Source organism: Parasteatoda tepidariorum, chromosome 3 (assembly GCF_982258835.1).
Source record: "Parasteatoda tepidariorum strain Cologne lab strain chromosome 3, Ptep-v5.0, whole genome shotgun sequence".
NCBI classification, from domain to species: Eukaryota; Metazoa; Arthropoda; class Arachnida; order Araneae; family Theridiidae; genus Parasteatoda; species Parasteatoda tepidariorum.
The window spans coordinates 114,286,394-114,308,580 of record NC_141757.1 but is presented as its reverse complement, the minus strand read 5'-3'; the positions used below and the strand labels follow the sequence as shown (position 1 = coordinate 114,308,580).

Here is a 22,187-nt window from a genome sequence, read left to right as displayed (position 1 = left end):
TCAACAAAAAAAAAAACAAAAAAGCCTTATAAATGAAAAAGAAAAGTTTAACACTGTAGATGATTTTGCTATCAAGATTTATAACACCAGATGGCGCTGAGCGCAAACAATGTATTATTATTTTTTCTGCACTTCCTAAGTTTCAATTTACTTTTACCACTGAACCACGATGGAATAAAATCAACTTAATCATTACAATTTGTGTAAATTATTGTTGAATTTGAGTTATGGTGAACTGGCCGAAAAATAGGCCACCTGCATGAAATGTAAGTTAACATTTGTTTTGGTCGCCGAAAAGTCGGTAATTTATTTTGATATTTCATGTATTGTATTTAATATACATGCATTTGTAATTTATTATAGTAACGGTCGAGCTGTTTACTTTTACAATGGATGATTTTGAAAAATTAAAGTCCAAATGAGCTGTAATCAGACAGCTGATTACAAAATTAATAAATAAAATTGACAAATTGTTATCAGAAATACTTCCTGATGATACTTTGTATGATTCACTAAATCAGTTAATTGAGAAAAAAAAACGAAACTTTAAAGGATCTAGATTTGAAAATTGAAAATTATTTTGATAAGAGCGAGGAATTAGAGAGTGAAATTATACAAAGTCAAGAGTATCAAGATCGAGTAGTGGCTTCTAAAGGCAAAATTGAAAGATATTTACTGAAATGCCAGACTACAAGACAGGAAGTAACGGCTAGTGGTAACAATAATTTACAAGAAAATTTAACTTATGGAAATATCTCGCACGTTGCTAACGTTTATTATAATCTTCCCCTTAACGTCCGGCAGGTGGCGCAGCGCCGCAACTGTTGTGTCTGTTTTGTTTTTGCAAATGTAAGAGAGCGTAGAGGTGCGCGCTAATGAGCCTGTGCAATTATGATATCTGTAAATATTTTTGTAAATAAATAATTAATATAATCAAACTCTTACTTCCTCCCCCCCCCAAACGAGCTACTTGACACATGAACAAATGAAATGGGATTACAACAAATTCAGAAGAGGGATGTAAACCCCGTGAAAGAACCTAACGTAAACTCAAGGTATGTCTTTCTTGATTTTAAAATTATGCATGAGTCGAGTATTATGAATTGAAGAAAGTATTACGTATTTTAAGAAAGTAAAAAGTATTTTATGGAAGTAAAACGTATTTTAAGAAAGTAAAAAGTATTTTAAGAAAGTTTAACGTATTTCTATAAACTATCAAAATGTCTTTTCTGGGAAAAGGCAGAAAAAATGATTTGATTGAACTGGCTAGCGAAATAGGTGAAACTGTACCACCCAATGCAGTGGTAATAGAAATTAAGAATATTATCACAAAAAGTAAAAATTATGAGGAAACATTCGTTAAACAAATTTTAGAACGGATAATTGAAGAAAGAATCCAACGCGAAGAAAATGAAAGTAAAGAAAAATTAAAACAGTTAGAGTTTCAAGAACGAGAAAAAGTTAGAGAATTGGAAGTACAAGAACGTGCAAAACAACGCGAGATAGAGGAACGACTTAAGCTTAAGGAAATCGAAGACCGTGAGAAACAGAGAAATTTTGAGTTGCAAAAACTGCAATTGCAAAACGAAAATAAAATTGTATGCCAAACGTCAAATGAAAGTAATACTACGGTGCCAGAATCAAATATAAAGACTATTGATTTTCGAAATCTAATGCAAAAATTCGATGTAAAGGAATCCGAGATTTCGTCATTTTTAATATTATTTGAGAGACAGGCAAAACGTGTAGGGCTAGAAGAAGGTGATTATGTTTTTCACCTGTTAGGATTGTTACCCCTCGAAATAACTCAATTAATTGCGAGAGAATCTGAGGAAGAGGCTAGTAATTACGCATTCGTTAAAAAATTATTGCTGAAACGTTTTAAGTTAAGTCCAGAAAAATTTCGTCAAAAGTTTGTTAGTCACGTTAAAGATTCAAAAAGTACATGGTCAGATTATGTTTTCGAAATACGTAACTTTTTTAATGTATGGTTGTCAGGGTTAAAAGTAAATGATTTAGATTCGTTAAAAGAACTAATAATTACGGACCAATTGAAAAAACGCGTCCCAGGTCTAATGCGAGAGCATTTTATTGATTCATGGCCTAATTACGTAAACGCAAATGAGTTAGCCAATAAATTAGACGAATACGATAGTGTGCGTTCCGGATTAAAAATAAACAGTGAAAAAAGTACTAAATCTGTAGGTCAACACGATGATTACAAAAATTATTCGCGAGTATCAAACTTCCCCAACTCAAGTAGATACGATAATAAATATGATAACAGAAATGCGATGAGCCATAAATCTTTTGAAAAGGAGAGTTCGTCTAAATATGATAGTAATAAATCGTTTAATTCTAAAATTCGTAATGAACCAAAGTGTTTTGCTTGTAATAATTTTGGGCATATCTCAAAAGATTGTCCGTATCCCTGTAATTTATGCGGATTAAAAGGGCATAGCAGAAAGAACTGTTTTAATAAGAATAAAAAGGAAGTTAATTTAAGTGCGAGTGACCCTGAATATTTCGCCTGCGCCGATAAATACACTGGTTATCATAAATTAAGGAAAATTCACAAAAATCGCGATAACTCAAGAAATTACACATGGAATTTTATGAAACTTACCCACAATATACAACACATAGTAAGGTATTAAACAACATAAAAAGAAATTATCAGACATTAATAGTAGTATAGAAATTAGCACATGTATAAAATAAACAAATTGGAAGTATCGGTTTGCAATAGAAAAAGTACCTTTAATATGGAATATGATTGCCTCTAGAAGCAATACAGCACAAACAGCGATGTGTGATGCTTTCAATTATGCGGTCTATCAGTTCAATAGGAAGTGAGAGCCATTGCTCTTGTAAAGCAGTTGCAAGCGTGGCAAGGGTCTGAGGGGGCGGATTGATGGCAGATACACGCCTCCCTAGAGCATCCCAAACGTGCTCGATAGGATTCAAGTCCGGGGATCGAGCTGGCCACTCCATGCGAGTAATTGTTTCCTGTTGAAGATAATCATCAACAATGCGAGCTCTGTGTGGTCTTGCATTATCGTCCTGTAACAGGAAGCAATCACCAATTGCCCCGGCATATGGGCGCACATAAGCATCAAGGATGTTGTCTCGATAAACCTGAGCATTCACGGTTCCCCTTGGAAAGACATGGAGGTATGTGCGCCCTCCTAAGGATATGCCTCCCCAAACACAGACACTGCCTCTTCCGTATGCATCTCTTTCACGGATGTTTGATGGATGATAACGGGTCCCAGGTTCTCTCCATATCAAATAACGTCTACTGTCACTTTCTAGACTAAACCTGGACTCATCCGTAAAGAGAACAGGCCTCCATTGATCTGACGTCCAGTGGACATGTTGTCGGGCCCACTGCAAACGGTCTCTCCTATGGCGTGATGTGAGCGGCACGCAAATGGCTGGTCGTCTCGCATACAGACCACCTTCGTGGAGCCTTCTGCGCACAGTTGACGTTGACACCAACCTTCCGGTGGCTGCAGCAAGAGAGGATCTAAGATGTGTCGGAGTAGCGGTTCTATTCCTGCGTGCACTTAATGTCAAATATCGGTCATCGGCACTGGTCGTAACAGTTGGCCGTCCTTGACTGAACCTCCTAGATGCCGAATCTGTGGTTTGAAATTGCCTCCAAAGTCTATGAACCACAGATGGACTCACATTTAGCCATCTGGCCACTTCTGATTGACTCTGCCCTGCCTCTAGTCTCCCGATGGCTCTCCATCGTAGTTCTTCAGGCAAATGATGCCTAGAGGTCATTATTACGAATTGGCTATCTCAGATTTTCAATGTCGCAATCACAGTAAAATTTGTGTGCTTTCTCTCAAACTTGGACTTTTATGCTCCAGGCAGATGACGTAAGCCGAGTGCAGCGCCACTAATTTGCATATTGCAATTTTACTCAGCTACTCTTAGTGGACAACATATGCAAATTTTGCACGGTTTGGCTTACTTTTGAAAGAGTTATCGCTATTTTTGTGATTTTTCCTTAATTTATGATAACCAGTGTATTTGAGGAGTGCTTCAATTAATACACGCACCGTCAGCTGTATTCTTGATACCGGCGCCTCTTCTTGTTTATTGAAAGAATCTGCGGCTAAGCATGTAGGGGTGTGGGAGCGAATAACGCCGTGTAAAAAGGATCTTTATGGCTTTGGAAACAAAACAAACCCTGCTTCGCAAAGCATGGGAGCAGTGTTATTAGATATTAAAATTGAGGATGTATTGGGAAAAGATATTTCTGTTTTGATCGTCCCGGATGCAGCACAAAACGTTGACTTAATTATCGGGAGAACATTCTTAGACCTACCTTACATCGCGTATGCTAGAGTCGGCGATACCTTGCATATCGGTTATGAAAAAGATTACCCATTCATTAAATTAAATTGTATCGAAGAAATGCCTTGTGTTAAGTTGAAAACGCAAGAAAGTACGAAAATAATAAACAACAGCGTGAATTTTGTAATGGCAAAAACTAAACAAGTAAATAATGGGTTAATTTTGATTCAAGGAAATGAAAGTAATTTTGATTCTTTACTAGAAGTAAGGGAGGGTGAGACGATTGTACCAATCATTAATATCGGAAATAAAGAAATAACATTAAAGAAAAATCAAAACATTGGTAAGGCGGATTTAGTGAACGAGGTGCTAAATGTAAGTAATTTTAATTCACTTGAGGATAATTCATCATTAGAATGTTTTAGTGTTAATCCAGTAAATGTAGAACAAAAACCCATAACTTTAGATGAAATAAAATTTAATGAAAACTTAACGGAACAGCAACGACAGGATATCGTTAAGCTTTTGAATAAATTTAGAGACTGTTTCGCATTAAACATTTCGGAGTTAGGTTGTACAAATTTAATAAAAATGGATATTAAGGAAATTGAGGGATCAAAACCCGTATGCATGAAACCATATAAAACGAATGCAATCGAAAGAAAAGCAATTAAAGAAATCGTAAATGAATGGAAAGAAAACGGTATTGTAACAGAAACGCGTTCACCATATTCGAGTCCTGTACTTTTAGTGCGTAAGAAGACAGGTGAAAATCGGTTAGTTATTGATTACAGAAAATTAAATAATCAAACGATAAAAGATAAATTTCCCCTTCCGAAAATCGATGACTTATTGGAACAACTACACGATTGTAGTCTGTTTTCAATTTTAGATTTGGCTCACGGTTATTTACAGCTTCAATTAACCGAAGAAGCGAAATTAAAAACCGCGTTTATCACTCCAGATGAAACCGGACAATTTGAAAGAATGATATTTGGTCTTACCAATGCTCCAGCAGAATTCCAACGTTTAATGTATCTCGTGTTAGGATGTTTATGTAACAAGGATGTTTTATGTTATCTTGACGACATTCTTGTTCATGCTAAAACGTGGGAAGAAATGCTAAATAAATTAATTAAGGTATTTGAGGCATTACGGGAAGCAAATTTGACTTTAAAATTTTCCAAGTGTGAGTTCGCAAAAAATGAAGTTGAATTTCTGGGATTTACTGTCAATAAGGATGGGATAAAACCGGGCTCCAGAAAGGTTGAGGTAATTTCCAAGTTTCCCGAACCTAAAAATGTGCATGAGATTAGACGTTTTCTTGTTTTAACAAGTTTTTTAGAAGGTTTATTCAGAATTACGCCATAAAAGCTAAACCCTTAACCGAATTAACTAAAAAGAATGAAGAATTTAAGTGGGACGAAAATAAAAAGAAATCTTTCGAAATATTGAAAAATGAACTGGCACGACAACCAATTTTGGCACTTTACAATCCCGAAGCTAAAACCGAAGTTCATACTGATGCAAGTGCAGACGGCATCGCAGGAATGTTACTTCAGTTGGGGAGCGATGATAAGTGGCACCTAGTTTACTGTGTCAGCAAGAAGACTACTGAACCTGAAAGGAATTACCATTCAAGTAAATTGGAGTTGATGGCCATAGTTTGGACACTAGAAAGACTCAGACAGTTTTTATTAGGTATCAATTTTACAGTTGTGACAGATTGTCAAGCATTAATCTACATGAATGCCAAAAAGTCAAGTAATCCCCAAATCGCACGATGGAGTATTCTAGTACAAGAGTACAATTTTGAAGTTCGCCACAAACCAGGCATTAAAATGACCCACGTAGATGCTTTGAGCAGAGCTCCTGTCTCAGACCCAGAAGACACCATGACAAGCCTTATCGAGGAAAAATTTGAAGTATGTCTAACACTGAGCGAAGATGAGCAAATTTTAATTATCCAACATACTGACAAGGAGTTAAAGACATTAATAGACATTTTTAAGAAAGATGAAGGAGAAAGATCTGCAGAAGAAAGACAGAAAATAAGTAATTATGTTTTCAAGAGAAATCGATTATACCGAAGAATGCTAGAAAAAGGAACGGAAAAACTACTCTACGTGATCCCAAAAAGTATGAGAAAAAGTACCGCTGTTAAATTTCATGATTTGATGGGACATTTCTCTCTTGACAGGACTGTCAACAAAATCAAAGAACTTTATTGGTTTCCCTACATGAAGCGTTATTTAAGGAAACACATATCCATGTGTTTTGAATGTCTAGTGAATAAAATTCCCGGGGGAAAGCAACAAGGACATTTACATCCAATTAAGCCAGGAAAAAGACCATTTTCAATTATACACATGGACCATTTAGGCCCATTTGTGAAGAGTTCTAGAGGAAATCAGGATTTGCTCGTTATCATAGATAATTTTACAAGATTTACCAGACTCTTTCCAGTGAAAAACACATCTTCTCAACACGTTTTAAAAGCTCTTGAGAATTTCGTTCAGGATTTTGGACTGCCTGATCGGATTATTAGTGACAGAGGTTCATGCTATACGTCACATCAATTTGAACAATACTGTCACGACAATGGAATAAATCACACATTGAATTCTACCCAACATCCCAAGGGTAATGGAATGGTAGAACGGGTTAATAGAACAATTCTATCCACAATAACAACATCGATGAGTGATCCACGTCATAAAGATTGGGATTTACGAATCAAAGAAACTGAAAGAAATTTAAACAACACCGTCAATAAAACTACTGACAAAACACCTTTTGAAATCTTGCATGGATATTCTCCAAGATTCACTGATGGTATCCTTCGAAAACTTGCCGACGAGAGTGCAGACAAATGGACTGATCCCAAGGAACTTCAAGAAGAAGCAACCAGTGTGATTGAAAAGAAACAACGTAAAATGAAGGACTACTACGATAAGAAAAAGTGTCGAACCATGACTTTTGAACCGGGAGAAATAGTGGTTGTCCGACGTCCAGCAAAAGCAACAGGAGAACCAACAAAGACTCAGCCAAAGTACAGAGGTCCTCTACTTGTGACTGAAGTCCTCCCCAACGATACGTACAGAGTGACCCAATTGGAAGAAAAAGTGGGAAATAGGTACTATGCAACAACGTCCCACGTGAGTCAACTTAAGGCATGGAGACCACCATTACACGATGATGATGATGAGGTCTCAGGTAACATATAAATTGGAAACAGGTAATATGAACTTTTTTTTTACTTCTAAGAAAAGAAATAACTTTAGTATTGAACATCTGAAACTTTTCATTTTGGAACAATTAAAAACAAACAAAAAAACAGAACTATTAAGCAAGTCAAAAAAGAACTGTAATAGAACTTTAAAATTTTTATTCATTCATATTTCAAAAAAATAAATAAATGTGTATTAAGTATGAAAAAAGAATGTTAATTGTCTATATCTATTATGTAATAATCGATGTATGTATCTTTTGTTAAGAAAGTGTCAATTGAGGGCAATTGTATCATCAGGATGCCCGAATATTATAATCTTCCCCTTAACGTCCGGCAGGTGGCGCAGCGCCGCAACTGTTGTGTCTGTTTTGTTTTTGCAAATGTAAGAGAGCGTAGAGGTGCGCGCAAATGAGCCTGTGCAATTATGATATCTGTAAATATTTTTGTAAATAAATAATTAATATAATCAAACTCTTACTTCCTCCCCCCCCCCAAACGAGCTACTTGACACATGAACAAATGAAATGGGATTACAACACGTTAAATTACCTAAATTGGAGATAAACAAATTTTTTGGTGATGCCTGTGACTGGCACAGTTTTTGGAATAGCTATACATAGTAATGAGAGTCTTAAAAAAATTTATAAATTTAATTATCTTAAGATGTATTTAGGCAGGGGGAGTTGCTTTGAGTGCAATTTCTGAATTTTCATTAACTGAAAGTAATTATGATTCTTCTATTAAGTTGCTAACCGAAAGATTTGGTTGACAAGATTTAATTATTAGTACTCATATGAATAAACTTTAATCCATTAATTCTGTAAGAAATTCACATGACATTAAAGCTCAACGTATGTTCTATGACGAATGTGAAATTCACTTTCGCAGTTTGCAATCAATGAATGTAACAAAAGGTAGTTATGGTAATTTGCTCTGTCCTGTTATTTTACAAAAGCTACCAGAGGATTTAAATTTAGATTACAATAAAAATAGAAAATCAAGTGTAGATTTTGACATTGATGAACTAATTTCATTTATTAGAAAAGATTTAGAATGTAGAGAAGCCTCACATGTGTTGTCTAATAGTTCTAAAAAACAAAGTGTTCATTTCGAAACACAGCAACGGTCGGAGAGTCATAGTAAACATAATTATAATCGAAAGTTCTCATCTTTCTCAGCGTTAGTTTCGGGATCTAACAACATATTTTGTTTGTTTTATAATTCCAAAAATCACGAATCGAAAGATTGTTCTCTGACCATCGAAAAACACTTAAAGATCAATTTCGCTGTTTCCGGTGCTTAAAGAAATATCACACATCCAAAAAATGTTGGAATAAATGTATTTGCACATTATGTAAGAAACCGCATAGCGAATTAATTTGTGATAAATCAGCAATAAATAATGAGTCGAAAGAGAAAAACAATACTTTGGCATCTGTTACCACTTCATGTGTTTCAAAATGAAATGATCAATTTACAGACTTCTTTAGCGTATTTGTTTTATGGTAATGTAAAGAAGTTGGTTAGAATTTTTTTTGACTCTGGTAGCCATCGCAGTTTTTTGAAACGTGATATTTGTAATGAGTTGAACCTCAGAACTATTAAAACTGAACGGTTTCATGTTTTCGGTCTTGGAGAAAAAATTTAAAAGAGGTGTTCTTACGATTTAGTGAAAGTGAATCTTCAAAACAAAAACGATTAAAAATTATTTGTTTGCATTGAAGCATTTGTAGTAGAATAAATAACGTGTGGGAAAATAGCCACACCCCATGAGAGAATTAAACAATTAGCAAGGGAAAATAATATTTTTCTTTCTGATACCGGAGAAATTGCCGATATAGACATTTTGATCGGCGCCGATTTCCTACATGACGTAATCTTTGATACGTCTTTGAGGCTGGGAAAAGGACTCGTTGCAACCGATAGTTTATTTGGTTTTGTGGTTCAAGGGAGATTCATGAATAATTGCCAATTAAGTAGGATTGTAAACAATACTATAATATCTGATGTTGATTATTCTTTGTTTTGGAACCTTGAAAGATTAGGAATAAATACTATGAACGAAGAAAATGTTGATAATAAAAGTGAATTGTTAAAAGGTTTTAATTCTGATTTACATTTTGAAAATAATAGGTATAGTGTACGACTTCTCTGGAGACCTAATACAAAACATTTCTTAAATGATAACTTTGAGCTGGCTTCAGAGAGGTTTGACAAATTAAAGAGGAGATTAAAAAATGATAAATCCTTGTTTGAAGAATATAAAAAAGTTATAAAAACTTACGAAAGGATGAAGGAATGAAGGGATAATTGAGAAAGTTAAAAACACTGACCCCCAAAATTATAAACAATGTTATTTACCTCATAGGGCTGTTATAAGAAACGATAAACTAACTAGCAAATTAAGGATTGTATTTGACGATTGCTCAACTTAAGGACTGGTTCCACTTCCCCGGAATTGACAATCCTGCCGATCTTAGTAGAGGTACTTCCATGAGTATATTGAAGAATTCTGACATTTGGTGGAAGGTTGTCCCTTCCGACCGAAATGTGGCCAGAATTGAAACTCCTCAAAGAAAATGATGAACAAATTGAGTATCGTAAAAATGAAGTCACCGTTATGAAATGTGTAGATGGTGAAGAACTTGAGTTGATAAATATCGCTAACTTTAGCAACCTCGAAAAAGTTGTTAGAATCATAGCGTGGGTAGTGCGATATTTGAACTGTTTAAAGAAAGTTAAGCCGAATATGGACACTTTGACTGCAGAAGAGCTCCGAAATTCTGAAGATATACTAGTAAAGTTTACTCAAGCAAAATTCTTTGAAAGTGAGATACGAGCTCTCCAATCTAGTTTGCCTATTCCAGCTTCTTCTACTATTTTCAATTTAGCTCCTTATCTTGATGAAAAATGTATCCGGAGAATCACAGGAAGATTGGACGAAGGAGATTATTCTTTTGATGAGAAAAAGCTTATAATTGTACAAAGACAGTCTAATTTTGCAGAGTTGCTTGTCAAGCGAGAACACGAAAATGTATTTCAATCTCTGGAAATGTCTGGAGTAGAGAGCACTCTAGTACAAATCCGGAGAAGATTTTGGGTGCCTAAAGGAAGACAATTAGTAAAAAAGGTTGTCTCGAAATATTTGATTTGTCGCAGATACACAGCCAAGACTTCTACCCAAATGACTGGACAGCTCAAAAAGATCGAATTAGTGAAACTCCTGCTTTTACTGTATGCGGAATTGATTTTGCCGGACCAATCTACATCAAGGGTGAAAATGGAATAAAGAAATCATATATAGCCTTGTTCACATGTGCAGTCATGAGAGCCATCTTGAATTAGTCACAGACATGTCTACCTCAAATTTTCTGCTCGCATTCAGAAGATTTCTCTCTAGAAGAGGTAGTTGTCATACAATTTACTCCGACAACGCCAAGACTTTTAAATGTACCGGTAAAGAGCATCAGAGACTATTTGATATTTTGGTAAATTCAGAATTCAAAAACTTTCTTGCTGCTAAAAGAATATCCTGAAAATTCATCGTCCAACTTGCCCCCTGGTGGGGAGGATTTTATGAGAGATTGGTAAAAAGTGTCAAAGAGCATCTAAAGAAAATACTTCGAAAAACTCTTTTAAATTTTGAAGAGATGACCACTATATTGACTGAAATCGAAACCATCGTTAATCTTCGACCCTTGTCCTACGTCACTAACGAAATTGGAGAACCGGAAATTCTTACCCCATCACAGTTTTTAACCTCTGGTAAAGAAAGGGCAGAATATCCAGCTCATTTCATAGAAACCATCCATAGAGAATCCACCAAAAAGATTCTTATAAAAGAAAAGAATACCAGGCTACATTATTAGCTAATTTATGGAAGCGCTGGAAGGAGCGCTGTTTGTTTAATTTGAGATCTGCACACAACTTTACTTCTCCTAACCTAACAAAATGTTTGAAAGTGGGAGATGTGGTTATGATGGAGGGCACCATAAAATTAAAACTATTATGGGACATAGGTATTATAACAAAAGTATTTCAAGGGCGTGATGGACTTGTAAGATCTTGCCTTATTCGCAAATCCAACGGCGAATATAAACGCCCAGTACAACTTATTTATCCTTTAGAACTCAATGGCTGAAATGCACAATGATAAACTTTAATAGTTTATGTTTTTTTTATTTTCTTTCAAGTGAATATTTGCATTTCATTTCAAATTTATTTGCATTTAAATGTTATTTTTTTGATATGTTTATGTTATTTTTGTCATATTTTTATGTTTAAAATTTTAGTGAACTCGGAGGAGTTCGAGTGGGGAGTGTAGATGATTTTGCTATCAAGATTTATAACACCAGATGGCGCTGAGCGCAAACAATTTATTATTATTTTTTCTGCACTTCCTAAGTTTCAGTTTACTTTTACCACTGAACCACGATGAAATAAAATCATCTTAATCATTACAACTTGTGTAAATTATTGTTGAATTTGAGTTAAACACAAACAATTATTTTCGCTATAGAAAATTAAAAGACGAATTTAGTGCTTTTGTTTAAGATAGTTCGGATATAAATGAACTACAGCAGGCAAAAGATTTAAATTTTCATTGCAACACAATATAGTAGAAATACTACAATATAGGAGGCTAATTGAATAACCCAGTTTTTTCAAGCATCCGCTGTTGTTTGTGCTAGATAAATTTAAAATGTGTTCAATATTTTATAAACAGTCTGACACTTCTTAGGCTTTTGCAGTGAAACTTCATAGCCTCGGGCTAATTATAATTCATTCCATGATAATTCATTGCTCAATTATCTTGGTTTATTTTTGACAATTTGAAATAAGTCTAGAATAGTGAATGCTTATTAAAAATCACACATTTAAAGTTTATTGTAATAAGCCCAAGTAACTTCTGTCTAATCTACACAAATTTCCTAATAAGATTAGCGTGAAGCTTAATGATTTTTGTGTGTTGTTTATGTAGATGTTGCAAACCGGGAAGCCGACGGTTGAGTTTAAATCTCAAATAATCTATGAATGGCAAATTTTTTATTCTAAGTGGTTGTAATTTAATTATGAACTTTCTTGCAATGTGGTTTTTATTTGGGAAAATTATTGGGTTGGTTTTTTGTATGCTATATTTAATATTTTGGTAATTTGCCTAGTTGTCATATACTTTGAGTATATCGGTCGCTAAGTTATTCTCGAAATCAAAATTAAGAAATCGTCAGCAAAGTCTGCAGTAATTGTTATTGGGTCTTCTTCTTTGATTAAGATGGTGTCTGCAATGAAAAGACACAGAATCAGGCGGAGGTTTGGAGGCAATCCTTTTTATAGCTTTAATTTAATCTATTCATTACCAATTATATGACTACTGAAGAGAAAACTTCAAATAAGATTTGTCAAAGTGTTTGTAGATCTCATCCAATTCAATCCATCAATTAAATGTTTCCATACGACACGCTATCAAAAGCTCCCTTCATTTCCAAAGCTGAATACGTGCTTTCAGATTTTGCTGCTTTCATAGATGGTGTGATGTGATGAGACTAGACAAGAAACAGCACGCGCTTCTAAATCTAACTTTATTCCTCTTTGTTTACACACACACACTGAACAACAAAATTAATAGAAATAATAGAACATGAATAATAGTGCCCTCTAGTGATGAGGCAAACTGAATTTAAGGCCGAACATGCCGCCCACCTTGAAATACTATTTCAAAATTCTTAAATGTGATACAAATGCAGTAAGACATTAAATGAATTGTTTACATGAATACACTTAAATAAAGACAGTACAAATTACAAATAGTATAAATTTCTGCTTATTTTGGTAAGAGACACAATTTTGTTACATTTCTTTTAAATATGCCATCTGATGTTCTAACAGTTACAACTCTAACATGGTTGTCAATATCGGGGTGTAATTGAACTACTCAGCACATCTTCCACTTGGTAGGTGGCAAATTATCATCTTTTAACAAACACAAATCATTAACTTCGATGTTTTTAGTAGGCAAAATCCATTCTGGTCGTTGTTGCAGTCTACACAAGTATTCCTTGTGCCAACGTTTCCAAAACTACTGTACCATTTTTTGAATTATCTGCCATCTTGTAAGATAAGAAATGTTAGATTCGGTATAATTTGGTTCGGGAATGCTTGTTAATGGTCTTCCGATTATAAAATGACCTGGTGTTAAGGCCGATAGGTCGTTAGGGTCACAAGATAAGGCAGTTAAAGGTCGAGAATTGAGACAAGCTTCGATCTGGGCTAAGAGGGTCTCAAATTCTTCGTGTGTTAATTTGATATCACCCACAACCCGTTTTAAATGATATTTCGTGGATTTAATGCCCACTTCCCATAGGCTCCCCATGTGAGGAGCGCCGGGCACGTTTAGATGCCAACGTATACCCATATAAGACAAAAATTTGTCAACATTTTGATTATAACCCTTTGAATTTGCTAGTCTTTCATATTCCATTAGTTTACTCTTAGCTCCAATAAAAGACCCGCAGTCACTGTATATGTCGCTACACTTACCTCTACGTGAAATAAATCGCTTTAGGGCTGCAATGAAGGCATCTGCAGAAAGATCAGGGACCAACTCTAAATGGATAGCTCTAGTTGTAAAGCAAATAAAAAGAGCTATATATGCCTTGAATGTTTTAAAGCCCCGTCCTTTAGTTGTTTTAATTTGGAACGGGCCTGTATAATCAACTCCACATCGTAAAAATGTAGGAGCTGGAGAAATTCGACTGGATGGCAAATCACTCATCATTTGGTTAGTGACAGATGCTCTAATTCTACAACATTTAACACATTTTCTAATTAAATGTCTGATAATATCTCTAGCACCCATGATCCAAAAAGTTTCCAGAATGGAAGATTGTACAAGTTGAGCACTAGCATGTAATAAATTTTGATGATAATGTCTAACAATGAGATCAGTTAAGGTATGCCTTTTTGGCAGTAAGATGGGATGTTTTTGGTCGTATCCGATATTTGCATGTCGCAAGCGACCTCCCACTCTCAGAATACCTGAATGATCCAAAAAGGGATTGAGAGTTAAAATTTTTCTTTTGCAAGATAAGGGTTGATTTTTTTGGAGAGCATTGATCTCATTATTAAACTCAACAGATTGAACTAATTTAATCAATACATTCATAGCATTATTAAGTTCATCACTTTTTACAAAACCAGTTACCTTACTTTTGGAGTTTCTGCAATTGTGAATGAACCTTAAACAATATGCTGTTACACGTTTAAGTTTAGAGAAATAGGAGAAATTGTTTATCAATTCATTTGGTTCAGATGAATGGCTGATTGTAGCAATTGACTGCACAGTACACACTCTTTCTTCAGGCATAGGCTCACACATTTGAGATATGAGCATATCTGTTTGGAAAGAAATCGGTTGATACAGAAATGTTGGACCACTAAACCACTGAGATGTGAATAATGTTGATGATGACACACCACGGGTTGCTATATCTGCTGGATTTGTATCACCACTAATGTGATGCCACTGATTTGGGGAAGATAAGCCTAGGATCTTTGCTACTCTGTTGGCAACAAAGGTTTTCCATCGGCTGGATGGCGATCCCAACCAAGAAAGAACGATAGTTGAATTTGTGTAGAAGTGAGATTGGGATATTGGAAAATTTAATGCACTGCACGTAAATTTCATCAGCTCTGCTAGAAGCATATATGGCAACGTTACTTTTAAAAAGTAACGAGTAAAAGTACAAGTATTTTTGAAAAAAGTAACGAGTAAAAAGTAAAAAGTTCTTATTTAAAAAAGTAACGAGTAAAAAGTACAAGTAAAAGTACAAGTACAAAACAAAAAAAGTAACGATTTAAAAGTACATTTCTAGGAAATCGAAAATTCAAAGTAACCTAAAATTTTATTGAATAATATTCTTATGTTCTTCAATGTTTTTGCAAAATTGGTTTTATTTATTTAATTATTTTTAATTTTGAAAGTTATGGACATTAATTTACTTTTAAATTCGGAAGAATGTTATAATATAATTTTATGATATAATCGTATAATATAATTTTAAAATCAAATATAATTTTAATATCAAACTTTTTATGGATTTGCACTAAAAAGAAATTTTATCTATTGATTTTAATTTTTAGTTTATTATTTTTATTTATTTAAATTACCATTGATTTAAAATTGTTTTACTCTATAGAAACGCGTTTTAAAAGCACAAAAATAAACAAAGCAAACATGGGATTTCAGATAGCTTTGTGATCTTTGAGCTGGTAAAAAATAATTGAATGTGCAGTATAAGTTGAAACAGAACAGTTTTATTTGTAACAATGGCTAATGCTGAAGTCATGCGAGAAAATCATTTTCCAAACATTTCTGCCAAACGGAATGATTAAAATTTGTAAACGAATTTTAGTATCAGCAGCTAAATTAATACCTTCGAGTTTTCAAGAGTTAAAATAGTAAAATAGTTTTCAGTAGCACAAATAGTTCCGAAGTTCTTAGAGATTTGACTGGGCGTTGTTTGACAAGGTCGGGCATAAACATAATTTTAGTAAAAAATGTACTAGGTAAAAATGTATTTAGTAAAAAATGTATTAAGACAAAAATGTAATATTAGTGAGATCAAAAAGAAAATTGAAAAACGTAATAACAAAATCCAACAATTTTTATTTAAAATGTATTAAACAAATGCATAAAACTCGAAAATGAATGAAAATAACTTCCTAATTAATATTTTTATTCATTTTGCAAGATAATTGCATTTTGACTGCATTTTTTAAAAAAAAGTTTTTTTAGAAAGCTTACCGAGTTTTAGAAAAAAGTAACGATTTCATTCGACATTTCCGTTACAAATACTTGTACTTTTTCCCAAAAAAAGTAACGAAAGTACAAGTAAAAGTACTAAATTTAAAAAGTAACGAAGTACAAGTAAAAGTACGTACTTTTTACTTGTACCGGTGGTACAAGTAATGAAAGTAAAAGTACTGCCATATATGGCTAGAAGCAAAGCTCCGCATAGTTCTAGTCTTGGAAGAGATTCATTCGTTAGTGGTGCAACTCTTGTTTTGGATACAGCAAGTTGAACACTGATTTGTTTAGCATCTAGCACTGAGCGACAGTATATGACAGCCGCGTAAGCCTTTTCTGAAGCGTCGCTGAAACCAAATAATTGAAATTACTTGTTAGGTGACAAGAGTCTTGGTATTTTGATGTCTTTTACGAGCATCATATCTTCTGCAAGCTTTGTCCACTCTTGTGAGATGTTTGGAGAGATCGTTTCATCCCACTGCAATTTATGCTTCCACAGTTCTTGCATAATTAGCTTGCATTTAATTGTAATAGGTGCCAACCAACCTAGAGGGTCGAATGTTCTGGCAATAGTGGAAAGAAGTAGGCGTTTTGTCAAGGTACCTTCAAAGGATGTTGGAGTAATCTTGAAAAGGAACACATCGTCTGCTGGGTTCCAAAGAACACCTAAGGTCTTTATGTTATTTTCACTGTCTAGGTCAAGGGATGTATTTTTCAAGCACAAGTCTGCATCAATTGTCTTCAGAAATTCATTGCTTTTTGATGCCCATTTCCTCAGACTGAATCCTGCGCTTGATAACATTTGCATTAATTGTGTTTGTAATTCATGAGCTTTACTGAGTGTCTCAGCTCCAGACATTAAATCGTCGACGTAAAAGTCTTTCATGATTGCATTGGAGGCCAAAGGAAAATTATCTGCTTCTTCTGCTGCTAGTTGTTGAAGACATTTTGTAGCAAGATAAGGCGTGGAAGCTGTGCCGTAGGCGATTCTAGTGAGTCGATAATCTTGAATAGGCTCAAAAGGTGAGTTACGCCATACGATTCTTTGAAAGTCAGAGTCCTTCAAAATAACCTGTCTGTACATTTTCTCAATGTCTGCTGTTAGAGCAATTTTATGTGTTCTAAATCTTATGAGCAATGTTGTTAAGTCATCTTGCAACTGCGGTCCTACCATCAATTTGTCATTAAGTGAAACACCAGTTGAAGATTTTGCAGAACCATCGAAAACAACACGGAATTTATCCCCGATTTTGTTTGGAACTGGGTGATGAGGGAGATAAAAACTAGATGTGGCTGGAATGTCAATGTCCGTTTCTGGTATTAATTCCATGTGTCCGAGATCTAAATACTCTTGCATGAATTTATGATACTGCATAGAAAGTGACTGATTTTTGACAAACCTACGTTGCAAACGATGAATAGCAAAATTCCTTGATGAACCAAGTTTTTCAGATGATTCACGAAAGGGAAATTTGACAGCAATTCTGCCAGTGGAGTCTCGAGAAAATGTTTCTTTCAAATGATTTTCGCATGCAATTTCTTCCTCTGAATAGGACTTTGCTTCTGTAATTTCTTCTAGCTTCCAGAATTTATCTAGCTGATATTCAGCTTCACTGCAACTAGCATGATTTGTTATGATTGTAAGTGTTTTGATAGGTGACTTGCTTTCTGTTTTTCCAGAATAACCCATCCAAAAATGGATTCTAGAGCAGTTAATGAAAGTTCTGGAATAGTTAAACGTCCGTTGAGCAATATTTCGCCAAAAACTTCTGCACCCAGTAAAATATCTATAGGTTCAGGTTGGAGACAATTTGCATCTGCTAATTTTAATTGTTCAAAATAATTTAAAACAGACGCATTGACCTCTGTTTGAGGAAGATCACAAGTTATTTTGGGTATAATTAAAGCTTCTGTTGTGATATTAGCATTTTTGTAAAATAATGATGTAATGTGTAGTTGAACTGAACCTGTAACCTTACCTACTCTTTGTGAACTTAGGCCATCAACACTGATGCTCGCGCGATTTCTTTTTAACTTTAATAAATTAACACAACTCTCCTTAATGAATGTGCCCTGACTGGCTGAATCTATAAGGAGTCTGCATTTATGTAGTGAGCCATCACCGCCCTGAACATTAACAACAGCGGTGGGTAATAAAACGCTTTGTGTGACTGGAATAGTTGTGTTGTTGCTACTAATAGTAGAAATTGTTTCGTTTTCCCCCTGTGCTCTTAATTTTGTTTCATTTGAATTTTTTGAACATAATAATGTATTATGCGGCTGAGCGCAATTCTTACAAGTTCCCATACGGCATTTCGTAATTGAATGAGTTTTATTCGATTTGAGACAATTCGCACAAAGCTTATTTTTGTTTGCTACATCCCATTTTTCTTTCATCGGAAGTTCAATAAAACTATTGCATTTGAATAATCCGAAATGAGTATCACTTTTGCAAAACAAACAAAAATGAGAAACTAATTGGGATGAAAATGATTTATTTATTTTTCGATTTCGATTGGCTCCGCTTTCAAAGTTTGCATTTATTTTTCTTTTTGGCGTAGAGCCAAAGACGCTAGCCCGTTAGCTTTATTCAAAACAAAAGTTCTAAATTCTGCGAACGAAGGGATATTTTTTGTTTGTTCTAACGTCCAAACGCGAAGTGTTTCTGGATCAAGTTTCCCTTTTAAAAGAAAAATAATGATAGTGTTCCAGTGCTCAACAGGCTGTTTAAGGACCTTTAATATATCAATACATTGCGAAGTAGTATCAATTAATTTTCGTAATCCTGACGCGGACTCCTATTTTAAGCTAGGTTGAGAAATTAACCGGTTTAATGCTGCGTTAATGATTTCTGTTTTGTATTCATAACGTTCTTTAAGTGCATTCCACGCTCTTTCGTAATTTTCATTAGTAATTTGAATAGATTGTAATAAAGTAGCTGATTCCCCTTTAACAGAGAGTTTAAGGTACTGTAATTTTTGACAATTACTTAGAGAACTGTTATTTCCTACGCTTGCTAAGAATAAATCGCGAAATGAAATCCAATCAAGATAATTAGAAGTAAATAATGGTAGCTCTATACGGGGAAGTTTTAAACTATTTACATCAGCATTGGATGTATTTTGAGACGCAATATTATTTACATTAACGTGATCTTCATTACGCTTTTTTAATTCATTCTTTAAAGTAATTTTTAAAGTATCTACTTTTGAAAGTAATTCATGCATTTCTTCTTCATATTTATCGAATTCTGTATCAGAACAAGAAAATAGAATTTCATCATTTAAATTATTTACGTCAATACTTAATGAATCAGTATCGTTTTGATAAACTTCGATATTGGAAACAAAAAATCTCCTGACTTTGCAAGCTATTTACTTGAGTAATTAATCTGGTTAGCTTACCTTTAATGATTTTCTTACGTTTTAGGAGGGAATCCGTGTTTGACTGTGATCTCCCGCAAAAAGAGGTGTGCTTCTGATTTGAGTTGGGATTTTCTTTTGGGTTTTTTAAATGTTATTCCATGGAATTAGAAGTTTCGTTGACTGTGTCATTGTCATTCATCTTAAAAATTATGTACTGGGGCTAGGACGAACCATTTCGATGATGAGACTAGACAAGAAACAGCACGCGCTTCTAAATCTAACTTTATTCCTCTTTGTTTACACACACTGAACAACAAAATTAATAGAAATAATAGAACATGAATAATAGCGCCCTCTAGTGATGAGGCAAACTGAATTTAAGGCCGAACATGATGAATTGATGTTTTCTGAATCCATGTTGATCTTTTATTGTGTAATTTGCTATTTTACAGGTAAATGATTAATCTTTTTGTTAATAGCGTATCAAGACTCTTGCCCTACACCAGAAGTAAAAATATAGGTCTGAAGCTGTCTGGTTATTACAGATCTTTGCCAGTTAGTACAATTTTGGCAATTTTCAAGTCTGTTGAAAAGTAGTTAAGTTCAAAGCATTTGCTAATTATTTTAGTAAACCATGCGGATTCTATATTGAAAGAAGCTTTAGTTATTTCCAGAGGAATTTAATCTGGACCTAAAGCTTTATTGTTTTTAAGGTCATTGATAACTTATTGGACTTTCTCTTTTGTAAATGGTTTGATAAGGTCGGTTCTAGAAGTTCGTCTTTCAGGTTCTGCATAAATTGACATTGAAGAATTGAATTGATTCTGTCCTTTCGCGACGCCATGTGAGTTCCATCTGACTATAAGATCTTCTGTATGGCTTTTTTTCTTAAATTTTTCCCCTGACAGCCAGGTCTAAAGCAATCTTACGTCACTATATCGATAAGTAATTATTAAGTTTTACTTTCTTAGTTTCTGTTATTGCCTTTTAAAACAGCGATTTTTCTTTTTCATTATCTATTTTCTTTTTATATCGTTCTCAGCCTGAAATAATCTTCTTTTAACTCTAAACTGTTTTCCTTTAATAAACGAATATTAAGCCCACCACAAGGAGTTTTTGTTTGCTAGTTTGTAGATTTTGCGTATCTTTTTCTTAGACTAACCGTATAATATGATGATTTCTTTGGTGGTTTCTGAGATAAAAGCATTAAACTTCTGTTCTGTATTTATTTTAGCCAATTCTTCCATAGATTGTAAAGCAATTTGTGTAATACTCAGTTCAATTTGTTTCAAACCTTCTTATTTAATTCGAGTAAAAAAAGTCATTCCTTTTCTTCCTAAACCAATGAGCATGGTCACTAATTTATGATCAGTAAAAGTTTCACAGCCCACGAACTGCCATTCCCTGATATCCAATGTAACATTCGCTAGAATCAAATCGATCCAGCAACGGCTGATTTTATTTTTTAATTTTATAATCGTCGTTGAACAGCCAACTCAGTGTTTTGGGTTTACGACTACTAATGTTCAACTCCATAGCCTTGTTATTCGGAACTCAATCCAGAAGACAAGGGAACTCCTGGATCAAATATTGGGAGAAATTTGCCTTCGTGGGGGACTAACCCACGTTACATGGAGAGGAAGATCACGAGAACCTCCCACGATTAGCCTTGAAGGCAAGGGGACTCTAATTTATGATTCGTCAACCACTGAGGATATTTCATTTCATCACTGTGGTTGGTGGAAGCCGGATGTGGAACTTTTTATTGACCAAACATCTCTGGAATTTGAACCCAGTTCCCCTCATTGGAAGGTGAATGCTCAAAACTCAGAGGCGGCTCAACAGTGGCTGATTGTTGAATCAAAAATGGAAAGTGAGTAGGCATCATGAAGAACATTTAAATCCATGAGAGTTATGAACTCCACAAGATCGTTCATCCGTTCGTCGCTCATTGGACCACACAAGGCACTTTTTGCGTTTAAATCTCATGAGATGACGATGAGAATTGCTCAGATGGGATGGAATCTCTTATTAGCTTTAAGCGAGTTTTAATAATACCACAGACAAATAGTATTATTGTTGAAAATAAATATTTCCTTTGGCCGTAGTATATTTCAAATTTTGCTTACTTTTAAAGGCAGAAAAACATACCTTGTTAACCTTGTGTAAAGAAGTTCAAAAAGCTTAATAAATAGGAACAACCATATTGAGATTGCTGAAAAACAACATCCAAAATATCTGATAATACACTGAAGAGCCAAAAAAATTTGTACAGGCATGAGTATGCAAATAAATGTTTAGCTCTGCGATCGGCAATGCGTATATAAGACAACGAGTGTCTAGCACAGTTCTTAGATCGGTTTCTGCTGCTACAATGCCAGGTTATACATATTTAAGTGAGTTTGAACGTGGTGTTATAGTCGGCACACGGGAGATGGCACATAGCATCTCCGCGATAGCAATGAAAGTTGGA

At 34.5% G+C, this 22,187-nt stretch overlaps 1 protein-coding gene across 1 annotated transcript in view; it reads right to left on the bottom strand.

The window, feature by feature from the left end:
• Positions 1–22,187, bottom strand: part of LOC107442357 (lipase member H) — a 59,598-nt gene that overhangs the window by 4,842 nt on the left and 32,569 nt on the right. The window lies entirely within an intron of this gene.